The 20,648-nt window shown below is 42.6% G+C and overlaps 1 protein-coding gene across 2 annotated transcripts in view; it reads right to left on the bottom strand.

Annotated features, from left to right (window-relative positions):
* ppm1h (protein phosphatase, Mg2+/Mn2+ dependent, 1H) overlaps positions 1-20,648 on the bottom strand; it is a 131,434-nt gene that overhangs the window by 87,712 nt on the left and 23,074 nt on the right. The window contains exon 1 of one of the 2 annotated variants that reach the window (XM_067999373.1): positions 14,229-14,547. The exons of the other annotated variant lie outside the window; for it this stretch is intronic. The gene's annotated coding sequence lies outside the window, so the exon portion shown is untranslated. Of the gene's footprint in view, positions 1-14,228; positions 14,548-20,648 lie in introns of those variants that run through there. 2 annotated transcript variants of the gene reach the window in all.

The raw sequence follows: 20,648 nt of genomic DNA, 5'->3' as shown, positions 1-20,648 counted from the left end.
AGGAGTGGTTCATTCAGCCCATCGTGCCTGTGCTGGCTCTTTGAAAGGGCTATCCAATTAGTCCCACTCCCCTGCTCTGATACGATTCTATAAATCATAACTTTGTTCTTTAAATTCACATGATCCATGCGTACCGAGCTTTGGAAAAAGAAACACATGTTGATCGGCAAAAGAGCCAGAGGCGACATGAGGAAACATTTTTTTTTTTACGCAGCGAGTTGTAATGATCTGGAATGCACTGCCTGAAAGGGTAGTGGAAGCAGATTCAATAGTAGCTTTCGAAAGGGAGTTAGATAAATACATGAAAGAAAAAAAATTACAGGACTATGGGGAAAGAGCAGGGGAGTGGGACTAATTGGATAGTTCTTTCAAAGAGCCGGCACAGGCATGATGGGCTGAACGGCCTCCTCCAGTACGGTGTCTATTATGATACATAAAAATGGAAAATTCCCTGCACCCTCACCAAAAAATAATAACAGCTTTGTTGCATGCAGCAATTCTGGGAGAGCTGAAAATGTTTGCAATGCGAGTGAGCTTGGTTTGGTGAAATCCAAACGTTTTCATGTTTGAAACAAACTCAAGGATCAAACCCTATTGTTTATTACCTTCTATTAATATTACATAGAATGTACAGCACAGAAACAGGCCATTTGGCCCAACAGGTCAATGCTGTGTTTATGCTCCACACGAGCCTCCTCCCACCTTACTTCATCTCACCCTAATAACTGCAGCATCTTTGCTTCTTTTTGCCTTTCATGTGGTTAGCTAAAAGGATGTCCCCCTGCCCTCACCCCCCCCCCCCATAACAAACAATTATAAAGTGTGTGTTTGTACTCGACCAAGGTCACATTCCCACACCTGGCAGCTACAGTCTTTCTTTTAATCCTCCCTGTTCAGTCTCCAATTCACTGAAATGCAGATCACTGGAGGGGGAAAATGTTCCATTTGTTAGCAAAATAAATCCCACAGTAAACACAAACACAAAACGTTCCAACGCACCAATACAAAACAAAATCCAAGTTGCTGGTGATCGTCTGACTATTAAGTCAATGGAAATAAAACTCAGGAGAGATGTTAAACGGGTTTGCAATTCGCTATTGCCCGTTTTATACCATTGCACAAAGTGTAGCATGGTGGAGCAGTGGGTTAGTTGGGTGTGGGTTCAACACCTCACTGCAATGGGCTACTTTGGAGAGGTACTAAGCAAAGTGAGGAGATGTTAAGTATAGCCCAGTTATTTTACCAGGCGCAAGATATGGGATATCAGATGGGAAGCCTCCACTATAGAGTTGCCCTGGAGTCTCCAGGATTTGAAGATTAATCTTCTGGACATTGCTGCAAGCAACACCCAGGAGAAAAGTCATAGGAGCATTAAAAAAAAGTTTTTTTTTTAAATTTCTTTGAACACTTTCGTTTATTAGTTATAGAAATATTGGAAATGGCAAAAAAGGCTGTATGACTGGGCAGGGCCATTGAAAATGGGAGGTCATGTGACGAAACATCCAGGAATACGTCCATCCAGAGATGGCAACCCTACTTCACCAGGCAGCTATCATGCACCTTCTGGCAGCCACCTAATGGCAATGCTAGCAGAACCCTGGAGTAGGGAATGTGGGATGTGTTGGGCAGGGAGAAAGAAGGAGCAAGAAAGAATGAAAATCAAAATCAAAAGAAAAAGGAACGTTTCATTCCCTTGCATGCTCTTAAAAAGGATTGGTCAACAATTGCTCACTTAATTCTCCTTAGTCTTACCACCGCCCCCCTCCACCCACTCTGCTATTACATCAAACACAAACATGTTCAATATTTTAAAGACTTGAAGATGATGGGAGGATTGAGGCTTCAAACTGCAACTTTTTCTCAGCAGTTTCCTCCCCTCCCCACTTCAAGGCGTCGACTCATTGATGGGGTTTGGATTTATAGGCACCAGGGACCCTCTGATACCTCAACCAAGTGACTATTTATGTGTGAGCCTTGACAGTGAGTGTGACAGACTACTGGACCATGATGACCATCACAGCTGAGCCCAATCCTGTCCTCACCTACTGTCCACACATTTAGGCAGAGATCAAGAGTGAGAACCTTGATTGACCTCCCTAACCAAGGCACTGAAACCTAGTGGCCTAGCTCAGATCAGCTAACTCAGCACAGATTAGGGATCAAACCTGGGACTGTCCTGGTCTCTTATGAGTTACCTACTCACTGGATAAACTCATTGAGCCATTGAGGAAGCATTCAAACTGATTTCCAACACTAATTTTCAGATATCTGAAATAAACAAGCTGGGGAATGTGCTGGTAATCAGAGAGACTGAGCACTTGGACAAATATGAGCTGATCAGAGAGAGCCAGCAAGGATTTGTAAAGGGTAAGTGATGTCTAATTAACCTTGTTGAATTTTTTGAGGAGTTCACTAACGTGGTAGATAAGGGAGTGTCTATGGATGTTATTTATATGGACTTCCAGAAGGCATTCGATAAGGTTCCACACAAGTGACTATTAGCTATCATCTGCCTTTGTGCCTTTTTCTGTAGGGCTACCATTTTGCTTCTCCTCCTGCACAACCCCCCCGCGCCCCCCCCCAACACCAGTTGTACAGAGGACACCAGAACAGACAGAGGCATTCCCGGCTTCAGTTATCCCAGCAACAATGCTTGTGCTCACAAAAGAAAGACAGAAATGAGTTATACCACATGCTGCAGACTGACCCACAGCCCACGCCCATCACAGGCCAGTGGCTGCAAGGGTTATAAGCACCTGAACTTTTATGCTATAGGGTCATTCTAGGCTGTGACTGTGGACAACAAAATAGTTGTGCATAGATGCATAAAGCAAGACAAACATGCATAATTTGGCAGAACAAACTATTGTATCCACTTCCCAAGGACAACGGGCAATAGCAGGACAAGGCACTGCAACTTTACAGCATGGCAGAATGCCCAAGGATGGCCTAGGTCTAAGATACAATAGACGGCACCTATGCGGCTGGACGTGCCTCATACAAAAATGCAAAATAACAGCACAGATCCTGGTGACTGGGGGAGATACAAAGAACAGCAAAAGGTGACAAAACAGATAGTAAGAGCTACGAAAAGGGAATATGAACAGAAACTTGCAAAGGATATCAAAATCAGCCGAAACATTTTTTACAATTATATTAGGAAAAAGTGGGTGGTCAAGAGCATTGTGGGCCCCTTAAAAACTGATAATGGTGATACTGTAATTGAAAATAAGGAAATGGCAGACATGTTAAAATAATTACTTTGCATCGGTATTTACAGTAGAAGAAGATAGCATTCTGGACACTCCAAGGAAACTAATTTTGAATCAGGGACGGGGACTCACCATCGTTAACGCAAGCAAATTAACAGTAATGAAGAAAATAATGGCATTAAAGAGTGACAAATCCCCAGGACCAGATGGTTTCCATCCCAGGGTATTAAAGGAAGTAGGTGAGAACATTGCAGAAGCCCTAACTATAATCTTCCAAAGTTCTCGCGATTCAGGAACCGTTCCTTTAGATTGGAAAATTGGATGTCACGCCGCTATTTAAGGCGAGAGGGGGAAACCAGGGAATTATAGACCAGTTAGCCTAACATCTGTTGTCAGGAAATTAAGAGTATCTATAATTAAGGATAGAGCGACTGAACACCTTGAAAATTTTCAGCTGATCAGAGACAGCCAGCATGGATTTGAAAAGGGTAGGTCATGCCTGAGAAACCTGATTGAACTTTTTGAAGAGATGACTAAAGTAGTGGACAGGGGAATGTCTAAGGATGTTTTTTAAAATGGACTTCCAGAAGGCATTCAATATAATTCCTCATAAGAGACTGTTAGCTAAAGTTGAAGCTCATGGAATTGAGGGCAAATTATTGATCTGGTTAGAAAACTGGCTGAGCGGCAGGTGACAGAGATTAGTGATAATGGGCAGGTACTCAAATTGGCAGGATGTGACAAGTGGTATCCCACAAAGATCTGTGTTGGGGCCTCAACTATTCACTGTATTTATTAACAATTTGGATGATAGGATAGAGAGCCACATATCCAAGGCTGCTGATGACACAAAGATAGGCAGCATTGCAAGCAGTGTAGATGGAAGCATAAAACTACAGACAGATATTAATAGATTAAGTGAATGGGCAAAACTGTGGCAAATCGATTACAATGTAGGCAAGTCGGAGGTCATTCAATTTAGACCTAAAAAGGATAGATCAGAGTACTTTCTAAATGATGAAAAGCTCAAAACAGTGGACGTCCAAAGAGACTTAGGGGTCCATGTACATAATCATTAAAATGTCATTGACAAGTACAGAAAATAATCAAAAAGGCTAATGGAATGCTGGCCTTTATATCTAGAGGACTAGATTACAAGAGGGCAGAAGTTATGCTACAGCTATACAAAGCCCTGGTTGGACCACACCTGGAGTACTGTGTTCAGTTCTGGGCACCGCACCTTAGGAAGGATATATTGGCATTTGAGGGAGTGCAGCATAGAATGATACCTGGACTCCAAGGGTTAAATTACAAGGAGAGATTACACAAACTAGAGGTGTATTCCCTGGAATTTAGAAGATTGTGGGGTGATTTGATCGAAGTTTTCAAGATATTAAGGGGAACTGATGGTGTAGATAGAGAGAAACTATTTCCGCTGGTTGGGGAATCTAGGGCTAGGGGACATAGCCTAAAAATTACAGCCAGGACTTTCAGGAGTGAAATTAGGAAACACTTCTACACGCAAAGGGTGGTAGAACTTTAGAACTCTCTTCCACAAACGGCAGTTGATACTAGCTCAATTGTTAATTTTAAATCTGAGATTGATAGATTTTTGTTAACCAAAAATATTAAGGGATACGGGGCTACGGCGGGAACATGGAGTTAGGTCACAGATCAGCCATGATCTCACTGAGTGGAGGAACAGGCTCGAGGGGCTAAATGGCCACATCCAATGTTCCTATTGACCAGTACTGTCTCATGCCTTCCCGGGCTGGTACCTTGTTTCCCTTCAACTTCCTCAGCCTAGCAGCTACTGCTTTATCTGAAGTTCCTATTTCTTTTAGTTCCATTCATCTTCCATGTTTTGGAGATTGAGAACACACAAAAGAAGATTTCAATAATATATTTGCTATCCCTCGGTTACTTGCAGTCACATCACTTTTCTAATCTCTCAGTGGCCCTTTTTTCGACCTGCTTGCTGGAAATACATTTGCAGAAATGCTTGATATTTATTTTAAAATTCCATGCTATCTTAAATTCCCTTCCTGTTTTAACTCTCCTGACTTGTTTGGTAACTGTCTTCACCCAGTTTTAATATTTGCCTTGTGTCACTGTACTATTCAGAACTTCATACTTCAGGGATTATTACTTCATTATATTAATTCTATTTTTGCCCACATCAATCGTCTCCCTCTGTTACTCTTCTTCCCCAGTGGTATCTGTTCTGTACTCGTGTACAGTATTCCTAAACTTAATCCCACTTTTCATCCCTCCCTCCAGTCTGGTTTATATATATCCTGAAAAATCAAATTTATATTTAAATACAAAATTTTCAATATTTCTGTATAGAAATCAGAAAAAAAAAATCAACAGCCATTCCACCTTCCAATTTCCACATAATTCCAGGAGCATGGAACCTTCATCTGGGCACAGTTCCACAATATTTTTCAGGGCTGCATGCAAGTTTGACTAGAGTGAGTGACCCTTCCACTTCTTGTTCTCTTCCCATGTATGCATTCGAGCTTCTGCAATCATGCTCTAATCCTAGCCAGCCACTTTTCTGCTCTCGGCATGGCTACAGCTGCTGTCTCCATTACAGGTGCTTGGGTGGTCTTTGGCTTTAGTGTTCCCAACTTCAGACCTTCCCACCCCACCCCCAAGTGCTCCCAGAACCCCTACATTTCCAGACCCCCACCCTAAGGGTGCTCCCAAACCCTGGTACCTTGTGCTCCAACACCACTCAACTGCTCCTGTGCTCCAAGACTGCAGCCCCCCCTCCCCGCCCCACAAGAGCTCCGAGACCTCCCAAAGTGTATCCAGATCCCAGCTCCCTTAGTGCTCCCCGAACTCAAATACCCAAGTGCTATTAAGACCCCAAAACCAACCAGAGTACTCCCAAATTCCAGTTCCCATAAGTGTCCCCAGCAATCCCTGCCCCCGCCACCTTAACACCTCTAACTTCTTGCAGTGCTTTCAACACACTGATTGCTCCCAGACCAACTCCAAGTGCTACCTGACCCCAGTGCTCCCAGATTCCTGCCTGCCCTGCTCCCAAATACAAGCCCCTAACCCAGAGCACTCCCAGACCTCTTGGGAATTTTCAGATCACAGACCCACAGGTATTATCAGACCCCCAAAAGCTCACAGACCGTAGCCCTCCCTAGTTGTTCACAGACCTCAGTTTCCACCCCAGGTACACTCAGACCCTTGGTATATCGGTGAAGAAAGATGTGCGCGAGTATATGAGAGATTGGGAGACACTGAGAGGAGACGTGGCAATGGAGAGATTTACCTTAAAAAAGAGACAGATCAAGAAAAAAATGTGGAGGCAAATAGCAAAATAGACACCATAATGGGAAAAGTATTTAAGAGGCATATATAGGGAGAGAGAAACAGAGTGGAGGAAAAACAGAAGGACATAGAGAATAACAGGGGAAAAAAAATGAAAGTAGGAAAGAATGAGAGAGAAAACAGAGGAAGACAGAGGCGATTCGGTTTTATTTTCTCGTGTGAGCAACACACAGATCAGCAAGTGACTGTATTGTGTACGCAATTTAGGAAGCACGTCGGGAGTTTGCTCAGTAGTCACATTAGTTGAATTGCACATTACATCAGGACATTTATTTGCCAAACGCTTTTTCATGAAGACATTGGTCCCTTTATATCATCCTCCCAGTGAATTTGTCATATTTATTCCAGTCTTAATACTGTCTCGTGCAGGCTGCCACATCAGCTTTCCTTGCTGGAAAAGACCCACTTGCATGAATATCTATGTAGGCCAATCTCCAACTGGCTGCCAGCTAAGGTGAGCAGGGATCAGTATCCTTCCCAGTCCTAGACACCAACTGTGGCTGTGGAGTGCAACTTGAAAGTTCAACATCAACCCGGATTCCAGCTTCAGCTAGGACTGAACTCAAAAGTTGAATTCCAGTGTTAGAATCGGCAGTGATGGAGCACTTTCCATTAAGTGTCCTTGACAGGAGTACAGAAGAGGAGTCATTGGCTGGGTTCCATATTCACTCGCCTCCTTCAATTGACATAGGCCACTTCGAGCCCTGCAACGATCATCTTCCATTTGACTTACAGATTCTTATGGCATCATTAGTGACTGCACAGAGAGATGAATAGCTTCATCTGACTTTGGTCTTACAGTAAGAACTGTTCCAGGATGTTAAGGACTGAGTAAGAAGTATAGTGTTACCTCAATGAGCCTGCAGGGTGATCGTAATGATCCAAAATGAGTAGCCTAAATTTCTGAAATAATTTGCAACTCAGCAATTCTTAAATAGGCCCATTTCTTTTCTCATTTCTGACATATTTACCATAATTAAATTGCTTACTCTTTCCATGTGCCTCTGCTGATTGTGATGATGAAGAAGCTGCCAGTGCAGTGCAACATCTGGCTCATTGTACAGGTTAAAATTCAGGCTCCTTCCCAATACTTCTTAACTCAGGCTCAATGCAAAAGTCAGCTTTCATAGGCAAGCCTGTGCATCCCAGAAACCAAAACTTTACCTACTGCACAAAACCTCTCGTACTCCTGTTGGGGCATGCACCAAAAATAAAAATACAACTTACCCACCACATGCTCTAGATCTCTTTAAACTGATGGGAAGCACCGCACTGCCAGACCATGTGGAGCAGGCTAAAACCATATATCAGACTTATTGAGATGTAAGATTATATAGAAGCAAAACTAGATCAGCAGATTACATAGTAATACATTCCTTAACTTTCACCGATACTTTAACCAGTTTTAGTCAGGAATGTTTATGGACATCAATATAAACAAAAGCCAAACCGAACCTCCTCACACTTCAGTGACAAACTCTTGTTTATATTCTCTCCTTCATTAAGGCAACAGAACTCTCTTCCAAAAAGCAGCCATAGAAGCCTTTTAAAAAATTGTTACAATACGATGAGATGTTAATCCAAGGCTCTGTCTACTATTCTCAGATGGGAGTTAAAAGATCCCATGACATTATATGAAGAGCAACCGAAACACATTAATTGACTGGTTATCTTCACCCACACCACTAGAACAGATTAACTGGTCAATTATCTTATTTGCTGTTTGTGGGACATTGCCATATGCAAATTGAATGGTGAAAGGGTTAACAGATATTGGAAAAACTAGAGTGTTTAGTCAAGGCATTTATTTAATATATAGAATGTGGTGGCTGTTGAATATAGAAGATTATGGGGTGATCTAATTGAGGTGTTTATAATGATCAAAAGGAGTTGATAGTTTCTCTGTATCCACCCTATTTCCTCTGGTGAGGGAGTCCAGAACAAGGGAGGCACAAGCTAAGCCATTCAGGAGTGAAATTAAAAAGCACTTTTTCCCCCACACAAAAGATAGTGGAAATCTGGAACCGTCTCCCCCAAAAGACTGTAGATGCTGGGTCAATCGAAATTTTTAAGTTTGAGATCAATAGATTTTTGTTAGGTAAGGGTATCAAGGGATATAGATCAAAGACGGAGTTGAGGTACAGATTAGCCATGATCTAATTGAATGGCGGAGCAGGCTCGAGGGGGATGAATGGCCCCACTCCTGTTCTGATGTTCCTATGGTGATGACATTTATTGGGAACGGAAATGTTCACTGCACGATGGGACATTGATTGGTGTAACTAAAAATCACAGTAAACACTGTTCTGTATGAAGTTTCTCTACCACAAGCAGAGACTTATCACAAATTAGGACAGTAAATCACACACTAAAGTACATTGCACTTCACTGACGTCAATGAAATGAGCAAGCCAAAATTCTGTATTTAATAAGACAATACTTGAACCACACAGCAACATTAGTGTAAATAACTGCTGCAAACTGCCACTTGTATACAATAATCTCCCTGTCATAACAAATCATTTATTGGGGACCTGTAAATAAAAAGTATATAAATGACCTTCAGCATAACCATTTTGGTATAAGGTGAGGGAACATTCCAGTCAGAAGTTATACATGTTAAGAACATAAGAAATAGGAGGAGTAGGCCATATGGCCCCTCGTGCCTGCTCCGCCATGGTTGATCTTCAACCTCAACTCCACTTTCCCGCCCTATCTCCATATCGCCTGATTCCCCTAGAGTCCAAAAATCTATCTATCTTAGCTGTGAATATGCTCAACAACTCAGCATCCACAGCCCTCTGGGGTCGAGAATTCTAAAGATTCACAACCACGAGTGAAGAAATTCCTCCTCATCTCAGTCTTAAATGGCCGACCCCTTATCCTGTGACTATGCCCTCTAGTTCTAGACTCTCCAGCCAAGGGAAATAACCCCTCAGCATCTACCCTGTCAAGCCCCCTCAGAATCTTGTGTGTTTCAATGAAATCACCTCTCATGCTCCTAAACTCCAGAGAGTATAGGCCCATTCTACTCAACCTTTCTTCATAGGACAACTCTCTCGTCCCAGGAATTAATCTAGTGAACCTTTGTTGCACCACCTCTAAGGCAAGTATATCCTTCCTTACATATGGAGCCCAAAACTGTACTCAGTACTCCAGGAGGTCTCACCAAAGCCCTGTACAATAGTAGGACTTCCATATTTTTGTACTCCAAACCCCTTGCGATTAAGGCCAACATGCCATTTGCCTTCCTAATTGCTTGCTGTACCTGCATGTTAACTTTTTGTGTTTCTTGTACCAGGACACCCATGTCTCTCTGGACATCAACATTTAATAGTTTCTCACCATTCAAAAAATATTCTGTTTTTCTATTCTTCCTAAAAAGTGAATAACCTCACATTATACTCTACCTGCCACCTTTTTACCCACTCACTTAACTTGTCTACATCCCTTTGCAGACTCTTTGTGTCCTCCTCACAGCTTACTTTCCTACCTAGCTTTGTATGTTGCTGAAATAAACTACACTACCATGCAGCCAACGAAAGGGGTTTTAAAATCACAATATGACTGAGATGTCTCACTGACTGGATGAGGAACATAGGGAAGTATAGGACAGAAGACCATTTTGGTTCCTCTGACCAGTCTTAGGAGTACAAAAACACAACTGACCCCTAGCCTCAACAGCTGTTTGGGGAAGAGAGTTCCAGGTTTCCACTACCCTTTGTGTGAAGAAGTGCCTTCTGACATCACCCTTAAACTGCCTAGTTCTAATTTAAGGTTATGCCCCCTTGTTCTGGACTCCCCACCAGAGGGAATAGTCTCTCTCTATCTACCCTCAAATCCTCTAATCATCTTAAACACCTCAATTAGGTCACCCCTTCATCTTCTATACTCAAGGGAATACAAGCCCAGTCTATGCAATCTGGCCTCATAATTTAACCCTTTTAGCCCCAATATCCTTCTGGTGAATCTGCACTGCACCTCCTCCAAGGCCAATATATCCTTCTTAAGGTGCGGTGCTCAGAACTGAACACTACTCCAGATGGGGTCTAACCAGTTGATTTTCTCACCAAATGCCTGGCCCACTCCCTCTTATAATTACTCTTGTTACCAGTCTCGATCACTACTAACAGACACCTGTACAATGCAGTGACAATGGGAAAAGGAAGCAATTGTAAACCTTTAAAAATGGTAAACAAAAATGTGGATCAAGTAACCTGCAATAACCGAGAATGTACTTAAAAAGGCACATGATCACATTACTGCAGCTGCTGGATTCAGTAATAATCAAATTTAAGCCTCTTCAATCCAGACCAGTAATGTGGCTTGGCAGATGTACAAGTTGGATACCAAAGCAGGGGAACGGGTTCATCTTTTAGTGAGGCATTTACCTTAAAGAACCACCTTACCTGTACATATCGTAGTCTATTCATAGTGCATTACAGGAAGGATTGGTCCAATTAGACTTTGATTAAAAGATTAATTAATAATCTTGTTGTAAAGAGCCCTTAGGGAAGAGTGACCATAATATGATAGAATTCTTCATTAAGTTTGAAAGTGGTGTAGTTCAATCCGAAACTAGGGTCTTAAATCGAAACAAAGGAAACTACGAAGGTATGAGGCGCAAGTTGGCTGTGGTTGATTGGGGAACTACGTTAAAAAAGGTATGACGGCAATGGCTAGCATTTAAAGAATGAATACATAATTTGCAACAAATATATATTCCTTTAAAAGGTACAAAAACCCAACAGGAAAGGTGGTCTCACCGTGGCTAACAAGAGAAATTAAAAATAGTATTAAATCAAAGAAAGAGGCATATCAGGTTGCCAGAAAAAGCAGTAAGCCTGAGGACTGGGAGTACTTTAGAATTCAGCAAAGGAGGACCAAGAAATTGATAAAGAAAGGGAAAATAGAATGTGAGTGAACTAACGAGAAACATAAAAACGGACTGTAAAAGCTTCTATAGGTGTAAAAAGGAAAAGACTGGCAAAGGCAAATGTGGGTTCCTTACAGACAGAGACGGGAGAATTTATAATGGGGAATAAGGAAATGGCAGAGAAATTAAACAAATACTTTGTGTCTGTCTTCACGGAAGAAGACACAAAAAACCTCCCACAAATACTGGAGAACCAAGGGTCTGGTGAGAATGAGAAATTGAAAGAAATTAGTATTAGTAAAAAAAAAGTACTAGAGAAATTAACGGGACTGTAAGTCGATAAATCCCAAGGACCTGATGATCTACATCCCAGGGTTTTGAAAGAGGTGACTATGGAGATGGTGGATGCATTGGTTGTCATCTTCCAAAATTCTATAGATTCTGGAATGGTTCCTGCAGATCGGAGGGTAGCAAATGTAACCCCACTATTTATGAAAGAAGGGAGAGAGAAAGCGGGGAACAACAGACCTGTTAGCCTGACATCAGTAGAAGATAAAATGCTAGAATCTATCATAAAGGACACTTAGAAAATAATGATAGGATTTGGCAGAGTCAACATGGATTTATGAAAGGGAAATCATGTTTGACAAACCTATTTGAGTTCTTTGAGGATGTAACTAGTAGAATAGATAAGGGGGAAACCAGTAGATGTGGTATATTTGGATTTTCAGAAGGCTTTCGATAAGGTCCCACACAGGAGGTTGGTGAACAAAGTTAGAGCACATGGAATTGGGGGTAATATACTGGCATGGATTGAAGATTGGTTAACAGGCAGAAAACAGAGTAGGAATAAATGGGTCTTTTTCAGGTTGGCAGACTGTGACTAGTGGGGTGCCGCAGGGATCGGTGCTTGGGCCCCAGCTATTCACAATCTATATCAATGATTTGGATGAGGGGATCAAATGTAATATTTCCAAGTTTGCTGATGACACAAAACTAGGTGGGAATGTGAGTTGTGAGGAGGATGCAAAGAGGATTCATGGGGATATAGACAGGCTAAGTGAGTGGGCAAGGACATGGCAGATGGAATATAATGTGGAAAAATGTGAAGTTATCCACTTTGGTAGGAAAAACAGAAATGCAGAGTATTTTTTAAATGGTGAGAAATTGGGAAATGTTGATGTTCAAAGGGACCTGGGTGTCCTTGCACATGAGTCACTGAAAGCTAACATGCAGGTGCAACAAGCAGTTAGGAAGGCAAATGGTATGTTAGCCTTTATTACAAGAGGATTTGAGTACAGGAGCAAAGATGTCTTACTGCAATTATATAGGGCCTTGGTGAGACCGCACCTGAAGTATTGTGTACAATTTTGGTCTCCTTACCTAAGAAAGGATACACTTGCCATTGAGGAAGTGCAATGAAGGTTCACCAGACTGATTTCTGGGATGGCGTGATTGTCGTATGAGGAGAGGTTGAGTAGACTAGGCCTGTATTCTCTAGAGTTTAGAAGAACGAGAGGTGATCTCATTGAAACATACAAAATTCTTACAAGGCTCGACAGGGTAGATGCAGGGAGGATGTTTCCCCTGGCTGGGGAGTCTAGAACCAGGGGTCACAGTCTCAGAATAAGGGGTCGGTCATTTAGGACTGAGATGAGGAGAAATTTCTTCACTCAGAGGGTGGTGAGTCTTTGGAATTCTCTACCCCAGAGGGCTGTGGAGGCTCAGTCACTGAGTACGTTCAAAACAAAGATCGATAGATTTCTAGATATTGAAGGCATCAAGAGATATGGGGATGGTGCAGAAAAATGGAATTGAGGTAGAAGATCAGCCATGATCTTGTTGAATGGCGGAGCAGGCTCGAGGGGCCAGATGGCCTACTCCAGCTCCTAGTTCTTATGTTCTTATGAGACCCAGATGGCACTTTAAGAATGAAATTCTAACTTTTTACAATTTCCCTACTCTATTGAACAAATATTTAAAAGGGTATGGGGAAAGAGCAGGTGAATTGTTTCAGATATATAATGTTCTGGTTAGACCCCATCTGGAGTACTGTGTTCAGTTCAGGGCACCATACTCAGGAAGGTTATATTAGCCTTGGAGGGGGTGCAGCGCAGATTCACCAGAATGATAATGGGGCTAAAAGAGTGTAGATCGAGAGACTATTTCCTCTGGTGGGGGGAGGGGGGGGGGGAAAAAAAGAGTCCAGAACAAGGGGACATAACCTTAAAATTAGAGATAGGCAGTTCAAGGGTGATGTCAGAAAGCACTTCTTCACACAAAGGGTAGTGGAAATCTGGAACTCTCTCCCCCCCCAAAAAAGCTGTTGAGGTAGTGGGTCAACTGTAATTTTCAAAACCGAGATTGATAGGTTTTTATTAGCCAAGGGTATTAAGGGATACGGAACCAAAGTAGGTAGATGGAGTCAAGATACAGATCAGCCATGATCTAATTTAATGGTGAACAGGCTCGAGGGGCTGAATGGCCTACTCTTGTTCCTATATTCATGTGTTCCTATGAATGGCACAGAGTAGTTACCTCTTTCAAGGATGGACGATATGGGCTCCTTCTATGCTGTAAAGTTCTATGATTCTAGGTGCTGACTCATGCTTGGGGGAGAGGGTTGCAATTCCTTGGGGCACTTTTCATCCTGCAGTACCTTGTGGCTATTAGTCATGTGTGAGCCTAGACAATGAGTGCTGGAATGAATTCCAACTCTTATTTCACAGGTGAAAAAGATTCTATAAATTCATTATGCCAATTTGAAAGGTCATTCCATTTGCACCCACCTTTTCTTCGATTGCTACATCATTGCAAGCCAGGCACCTTCCACAGGCAGCAAGAAAAACAAACCAGGAGCAAGTCCGCCTCTCCCACACATCAGCACAGTTGCTTACAGAGCAGCTTTGCTATCCTCACAATCATTTGTCCTCTGCGTCCCATCATATTTATCTCTTGTGCAGCGGGAGGTCACTTAGAGAGGAAACTGTATTCATTGAGCTGCTGCATTATCCTGATCACTTCACGTCTTAAATAAGGCAGTGATATTCACACTGGAAGCAATGGGCCGTGGATAAGGGTTCCTTGCTCGTAACAGAAATTCATTGTGTCGCTGAGAGGAAAGTTTCACACAAAAATGTCTTTCCTACGCTGCCCTCTGATCAGCAATTCTAAAACATAAGATTCAGTTCCCCTTCGCGTTAATACTCAATGCTTCCCATGAACTTCAAGCTTGACAAGAGTTATAAACACACTGATTAACAAGGTCAGTTTGATGGGGGAGGAGGGCAGAATAGTTATGTAGATAGAACCAACAATTACCTACTGTGAATCATGCTACAACTTCAGCGATATGTTAGGTCATGGGTTTCTGCAATTCTTAGCTGTCAGGGAAAGAACTTAAACCTTGCAACTTATTTTTTTTTAAAATGTGGGCAGTTAAAATGCAGGGCTATGGGGGATAAAAAGAGCAGGGGGACTGGGACTAATTGGATTGCTCTTTCAAAGAGCCAGCAAAGGAACGATCGGCCAAGTGGCCTCCTTCTGTGCTGTATCGTTCTATGATTCTGTGAATCTAACTGTTCATTATTTAGCATGGACCATTTAAAGGACCCAAAGATAACATGGTTAAGAACACAGTAAATGTCAGAGGCATAAGAGACAAATGAATAACTTGTGTAAAATGGATGGCTTTCTATATAATTTAATTTCCTTTCTGCCTTTGAAATCACTGCATCTGTAAAAGCAGTCCAAGCTATAATAGACCTGCAGTGAATCAACGATGAAGCCACAGTATAATTACAGATACCGTGGCTGCTCTGCTTATTAAATCCACTGCCCTTACTCATTTTTTCAAGCTTAATGATATAGTGTTTGCACTCGTTGACCTAACGGTCAGTCCTGTTGCTGCAAGGCAGTATCAGAAACACTTGCATCAATATCAAAAAATGGCAGCAAGTAATTCATTTCTGTTGGCTCCAAACAGAGCAGGTATGATATTTGTAGTTGTGTTCAAAAAAAACCACGTGAAATGGCCAGAACAGTAGACTGAAAGCCACCACGTTAGTGCTGGAGCTCTACAATGCACAATGGATGTAGTTTTCGGAGTTGTGCTGCCCGCGGGAAGCCTTGCCCACTGACCGTACCCACTGTGAAATCGCAGGTGCCACTCGACCATGGTTTTCCATCCAATTTTCTGAGTTCACGCTTCCAGCTGGTGGCATGAACCCAGTAAATCAGCCTTTTAGGAGACAAAATTTGGAGTACTGGGGCAGGGGTGGGGAGGATAACTACTTCCGCCTAAAACGGGAGCAAAGTTGGCAGAGCGGTGGCGCTGCCCGTCCGAAGCCAGCGGCGGGAGGCCCGAGTCATTTGCGAGTTTGGGCCTCACTTGAATTCTGCGGGAGTCAAACCGGCATCCCGCTGGTCGTGGGAGGAGAGGGGAGGGGAGGGGAGGGGAGGGGAGTGCAGGAAATCGGTCGCCTCCCACGCTGAGCTGCCGGCCTCAGGGAGGGAGTGGGGTGGGAAGCCAATCCCTTGGGAGTGTCGAGCACGGGCCAGCTGCAGGCCGCAGTATTTTCACGGGGCCTCCGGGCCACACAACAAAACGTTTGACCCCAGAAAATTCTGGGCCTTTTCTTGAGCGGCCAACCAGCTGGGGTTGTCAACTCTGGTGGGAATGTATTTCTGGGGGTTTGATCACGTGACATTTGGGATGGGGAAGTAAGTGGAGCAAGAGACCAAGCCCTTATCACCTATCACCGGGTTGCTAGCAACGGTACCTGGGACTTTCATCTTCCAATCCAGGAGCATTGGCAACCCTACCACAGGCTCGGCACCTGGTACAAATGGGTGGAGCATGCATTGAGCACACTCCACACACTCGTACCTGAAAATTGCGAACAGGGTCCTGCAACGGGCGTGGGACCCTGATTTGCTTATTTAAGCAGCCTAATGCCCGGAACAGGTGGGTGTGCTGCTCGCCCATCTATAAGCCCACCTGGAAAATTGCACCGGGTGAGCTTTGGGCGTCAACGGTGCCCCCAATTTTAAAACTGCCTGCTGCCCATTTTTCAGGTGAAACACAGCTGGCCGGCAATTGAAAGTCGGCCCCCACTGTATTTAATTCTGGTCACGAACACGACAAAAAGCATTCAGAAAGGGGTGCAGAGAACTCAATAATTGTAAAGGAATGACCTATGAGAATAAACGAATTCTATAATATTAACAAGTCTTGTGCACAGTGCATACTCTCCGTAGAATCAGAGAATGGTTACAGCACAGAACGAGGCCCATCAAGTCTGCGCCGGGTCTCTACAAGAACAATCCAGCAAGTTCCACTCCCCCGCCCTTTCCCTCTAGCCCTGCAAATTTTTCCCTTCAAGTACTCATCCAATTCCCTTTTGAAAGCCACGATTGAATCTGCCTCCACCACCCCCTCAGGCAGTGCATTCCAAATCATAACCACTCGCTGAGTAAAAAAGATTTTCCTCATGTCACCATTGGTTCTTTTGCCAATCATCTTAAATCTGTGTCCTCTGGTTTTTGACACTTCTGCCAATGGGAACAGTTTCTCTCTATCTACTCTGTCTAGACCCTTCATGATTTTGAATGCCTCTATCAAATCTCCTCGCAACCTTCTCTGTTCCAAGGAGAACAACCCTAGTTTCTCCAGTCTATCCACATAACTAAAGTCCCTCATCCCTGGAATCATTTAGTAAATCTTTTCTGCACCTTCTCTAAGGCCTTCACATCCTTCCTAAAGTGCGGTGCCCAGAATTGGACACAATACTCCAGTTGTGGCTGAGCCAGTGTTTTATAAAAGTTCTTCATAACTTCCTTGCTTTTGTATCTTTACTCCGTGAATGTCACACTTTCTTAAATCGAGTTGCATCGAAACTACAGCACAGAAACAGGCCATTTGGCCCAACTGGTTTATGCCAGCGTTTATGCTCCACACGAGCCACCTCATTTCCTCCCTACTTTGTTTAACCCCATCAGCATACCCTTCTATTCCTTTCTCCCCTCCTCATGTGCTTATCTTATGTACTTCTAGTCACACTTTATCTGTCATGCTTCAGACATTGCTTTTTAGATGGCAAACTTTGGCATTTCCTCTGAATCGCCACGAGCAACAACATGACAGATCAGCTGGGGTACTTTTATATATTATAGGCTTGGAATTTCTGGCAGAGTTGCAGTGGCGGAATGGGAACAGCTGAGGAAATTCTGGGCCATAGTCGATTTGCCATTGCCTTAATTACAGATACGAGACCTGTACCTGGAATTTCCTCGAGGCTTCACCTGCTCTGTGGCACTCAAACAAAAAGTATTTTAAAAGAAGAGGCAGCCAATCATTGCCAATGTACAAAGGAACTTTCCTACAAACAGAAAATACCTTCTAATTGACCGTAAGGGGGTTATTTTGACTTTATTGGCCAATATCAATCCAGCCGCCCATTATACATCTCTCCGAGGGATGTTTAACGGGTGGCCGAATCACTCCATAGGAGTTACAATGAGAAAAGTATTTTAGAAAAGGAGGCTTCTAATCGATCTACGGATCTATTTGATTTGAAGATCTATTAAGAGCAAGCAGCCTCTAACTTGCCCGTGGCTGCTCGGATCTGAAATCCACAGCAAGGGACAGCAATCATACCTTGTGGCCTTAAAGGGACACAGCACCTTAGCAGCAAAATAATTCTTTGTTACACGGTGTAATGCTGCTGTCCTTATAAAAGCAGCTCATCCTTCGGCCTGCCCCGGCAGGTCCGCTAAGTGTACTTTAAATATTCTGGACTTAGGCAAAACCTTAGGATGCTGCACATCATCACTTACAGCGACCCATGGTAATCGCACCGTCTGCTTTCCTCTGATCATGTTGAGAACAAAAAGGTTTTATCCAATTAGAGAAATTAACATTTTCAAGAGAAAAAAAAAATGTTGTGAATAACATTTTTAAAAAATGAGTACATAAAATAGTTAAATTGAAAATATTCAGATCTTAGTAGACAGAACTTTTAACTTTATCTAAAAGTATAATAGAAATGAATTCTAAAATCTTAAGTTCGAGTAGCTATATTATATATCTCTTAGGTTAGAAATTCTTAATCCTTTTTTTCAGAAGTGTATCTTTTGAATCAGATACATTAAATCTATAAACCAACGCAAACATATCTCAAAGCTGACCAAACTGTAAAAACATTGCAAATTAGAAGTCAAGAATGAATTTAAAGAGGGATGTTAATACAGGATGAAGCTCTTTAACTGTAAGGTGCTTGCCCTCCCCAAAGTGTCCCATGGTGTTAATTGTGAACAGCCTTTTTCTGTTGGAGAATAATCAATGGTTGAAGAGCTCCTTTGAAGAGCACTGCAGGTTGAATTTCATTGAAGTATATGAATTCTGCCAACAGCAGGCAATGGCCATCCTCAAGAATCACATTCTGTAGCTAGCATCGAGTCCCACTAAACCGATTGGAAACTCTTGCAGTCACTGACAAGTTTTATCTTGTTCTCTGCTGAAAGAAAAATTTGGCAGAGAGGCAGAGAACTGCTTTAGGTGGCTTCTGATCCGTTTACAAAACAGACCAACTATACAGTACATGGTAGTAGCCGGTGGACATGATCTATGTGGATTTCTTGGCACTGAAGAACATGATATAAAATCATGAGAGTCAATGAGGGTAGTGCGTTTGATGTAGTCTACATGGATTTTAGCAAGGCTTTTGACAAGGTCCCACATGGCAGACTGGTAAGAAATGTAAGAGTCCATTGGATTCAAGGGAAAGTGGCAAGTTTTCTTTGGAGCAGAGGAGGCTGAGGGGAGATTTAATTGAGGTGTATAAAATTATGAGGGGCCTAGATAGAGTGTATAGGAAGGACCTATTTCCCTTAGCAGAGAAGTCAATAACCTGGGGGCATAGATTTAAGTAAATGGTAGGAGGATTAGAGGGGAGTTGAGGAGAATTTTTTTCACCCAGAGGGTGGTGGGGATTTGGAACTCACTGCCTGAAAGGGTGGTAGAGGCAGAAACTCTCATCACATTTAAAAAGTACTTGGATATGCACTTGAAGTGCCGTAACCTACAAGGTTACGGACCAAGAGTTGGAAAGTGGGAATAGGTTGGATAGCTCTTTTTCGGCCGGCACAGACACGATGGGCCGAACAGCCTCCTTCTGTGCCGTAAATTTCTATGATTCTATTTCTATGAACATTCTGCAATAGGGCCATTAATGTGGTACCATGAATAAGTGGGAGAAGAACAATAAGAATGCTATTGTGATATTGATCTAGCAAAGAAGGGAAATATAATTTTAAAATACTAATGTTGTAATGCCTTATCGATTTAAGACCCAGCCTGTCAAAATCAAACCAAAGCAGGTCCCTGTAAGAAACGCAGGAGCAAAGGACGTGGAGCTCGGCTGGGGAGTACAAATGGCAGGCAGTCACTTTGTTTGCTATTTATATATTTACAGCATGATAAAGATGACGGCCCAGGATTTCCCCTGCATTTGCGCCGAGAAAACCAATGACGTGGCTTAAAAGATCGCGGAATTTTGGGCGTAAGTGCGTTACGCAGGTAACTACAATACGCCCGAGTCTCCGCGATCGTTTCCGATCGTCCATCAAACCCTCCGTCCGATCGAATCTCCACCCACAAAACTGGCTATACCCCCAACTCTCAAATGCAAGTTTCCTCCAATTGTGTGTGTTCGGGGGGAGCTCACTCAACATTGCGAGCAGATTTTCAGGCACAGCAGGAAAGAAAGTCATTCCTCTGCTGTTTAACTGCAATTTTTTTTTTGAGCGTTTAAAAAAATATTATTCTCACTTGAGAGCTGCTCTGTATTTTCTGTTTCTTTGAATGGATTTTTATGGCATTAATTAAAAGATACATTAAAAATTGAATAGCTTTCCAGATTGCTGGTTGCTAAACATGCTGTGCATGAAAAAGGAGTTGAAAATTAAATTTTCATACTTAAAAGAAATATATGGTGTGGGTTCGACGTTTCCATGGGCTCCAATTGTTTACATTGATTTATGCCCATTTCAAATTCAACCATATTTTAATGAAATTGGGAGGATATTTGGGCATAACTTAACATCAGCAAAATGGGCACATTTTAAAGGGTCTAACTCCAGGCTAATATTGCAAAAATTGGGCTACAAGAACATGGCTATAGTGGTGACTCTCAGATCTGCACTCCCTT

This window comes from Heptranchias perlo, chromosome 18 (assembly GCF_035084215.1).
Source record: "Heptranchias perlo isolate sHepPer1 chromosome 18, sHepPer1.hap1, whole genome shotgun sequence".
Taxonomy (NCBI): domain Eukaryota; kingdom Metazoa; phylum Chordata; class Chondrichthyes; order Hexanchiformes; family Hexanchidae; genus Heptranchias; species Heptranchias perlo.
Note: the sequence above shows the minus strand (reverse complement) of the source record. Positions and strands in the feature narration are given on the sequence as shown.